This window comes from Penaeus chinensis, chromosome 21, assembly GCF_019202785.1.
Source record: "Penaeus chinensis breed Huanghai No. 1 chromosome 21, ASM1920278v2, whole genome shotgun sequence".
NCBI lineage: Eukaryota > Metazoa > Arthropoda > Malacostraca > Decapoda > Penaeidae > Penaeus > Penaeus chinensis.
The window spans coordinates 6,142,335-6,144,834 of record NC_061839.1 but is presented as its reverse complement, the minus strand read 5'-3'; positions in this window follow the sequence as shown (position 1 = coordinate 6,144,834).

The window sequence follows — 2,500 nt, the reverse complement described above, 5'->3', positions numbered from 1 at the left end:
TACTACTAATAATAATGATAACAATAATAGGAATAATAATGATATTAATGACAATAATAATAATAATAATGATAACAGCAATAATTATTATGATAGCATTGATAACAACAACAACAACAATAATGATAATAATAATAATGATAATGATGATAACAATAATAATAATAACAATTGATAAAATTAACAATGATAACACTTCCGCGTTGATACTAGGGTAGAAAACCAACAATGCAAAAACTAGATTTATTGAAAATGAGACTACAGTTTCGAAATCCACCTAGATACCATCTTCAGGTCTGAAGAGGAAAGGGAGATGAGGGGGTATAAAAGAGAGAGAGAGGCATAGTGGTAAAAGGGGCAGGTGAGGACAGAAACGAAGGGAGGTCAGATCAGGTCGGAGGGTGGCCGGCGTAAGGGAGAAGGCGGAGGAGGTGGGAAGCGAGGAGACTATCGACAGGAGAAGAGCTGCCATTCAAGTTCAAATCAGGCAGCAGCTTTATTAAGGAGGATTCCACCAGTCTCCGCGAGTGGACATCAGCGGAAGGAAGGACAATTTGCGCCGCTGACCAGTCCATGTGGTGTTATGTCCCCTGGATGCAGCGTACTTATTTTGAGACAGACGCTTAGTGACACTGGCGCCCGTCTCGCCAAAGTATTGCTTATCGCAGTAGGCACAAGGAACATAGGTACCCACCTTTGAGGTAGAGGGAGGTTGGACGGAAGGTGTTCACCTGGCGAAAGATCAGCCTACAGTTAATAGGGTAAGGAGGGCGACGGAAGGGGAGCTTTTTGTCACCCTCCCACTCCAACTTGAAACGGTTGGAAGAGGAGAAAGAGTTCAGCTGCGCCAGGAAATCCGAGAACAGGGCAGGGTCATGAGGCGAGAGAGTTCGTCGACATACCTTGGCTAAATCGATGGACGAAGGTAGATGGAAGGGAGAAGCTCAGACTAGAAGAATTTCTTGAACAGGTTTGCCAAGACTTTAGAGAGAGGGGAGAGCCCATTGCAACACCGAACGTCTGAGAGTAGAAGCGACCCTCAAAGGAAAAAGAATTAAACTCCTAACACAGACGAATCAGCTGGAGTAAGACGTCGGTGAGCAGAGGGAGCCTCCTCTGAAGGAAAGCGAGGACGTCATTAAGCGGGACCTTGGTGAACAGGGAGTCGACATCCAAGCTCACCATGATCGCCGGCGTCCTGAGAGTGGTGGAGGTAAGCAGGAGAGAAGGCTGCTATCTCTTTCAGGCGACGGTGGAAAGTAGCAGCATTGGGGGTCGCTGGTCAGGGGTGCATAGGTAGAAGGGTCGTCCCGGGCCTTTTGCAGGTAAGTGACACGGTCGAAGACCACCATCGAGTTGTCCTTGTCAGAAGGCAAAATGGTGACATCCTTCCTGTGCAGGCTTTGAAGGGCCATACGGTAACGCCTGGGAATGGAACGGCTAGGAAGGAGGAGAGCTCCGAGAGCCGGGACGAAAGCACCACGAAGCAGAGAGACATCAGGCAAGGAGTTCGCATGAGAAGAGATGAAAGGTCAAAAAATGAAATAATGTCGATGAAGGTAAGGGGGTGAGGGCGTACAGCAAAGGAAAGGTCGAAGCCAAGGAGTTGTTGCTGGTGATGGGTCAAGGACAGAGAAAATAGGTTGGTGACAGTGTCGGTGAGAGAGAAACGGGATTGATAATAATAACAATAATAATAAAATAATAATAACAATGAAATAATAATGAAATAACAACAATAATAATAATGAAATAATAATAATAATGAAATGATAATAATCATAATGAAATAATAATAATAATAATAAAATAATAATAATAATAATAATAATAATAATAATGAAATAATAATAATAATAATGAAATAATAATAATAATTAAAAAATAATGATAATAATAATAATGAAATAATAATAATAATGAAATAATAATAATAATAATAATAATAATAATAATAATAATAATAATAATAATAACAATTATAACAATAATAATAATAATAATGATAATAATAATAATATCGATAGCGACAGCAATAATAATAACAAGATAATTATAATAATAATGATAGTAATGAAAATAATGAAGATAATGAAAGAAATAAACATAATAATCAAATAATTATTTATATGGTAATGATGATAATGATGATAATAATAATAATAACAATAATGATAATGAAAGAAGAAAACACACTACCGTGTTGATACTATGGTATAAAAACCTACAATGTAAAACTATGAAATCTAGTTTTACATTGTAGGTTTTTATACCAATAATGATAATGATAATACTAATGATAATAATAATAATAATAATAATAATAACAATAATAATAATAATAATAATAATAATAATAATGATAATGATAATAATCATGATGATAATGATAATAATGATAAATAATAATAATAATAATAATAATAATATTTATAAGGATAATAATGATAATAATAACGATAATAACACTAAGGATAATAGTAATAATAATAATAATAAT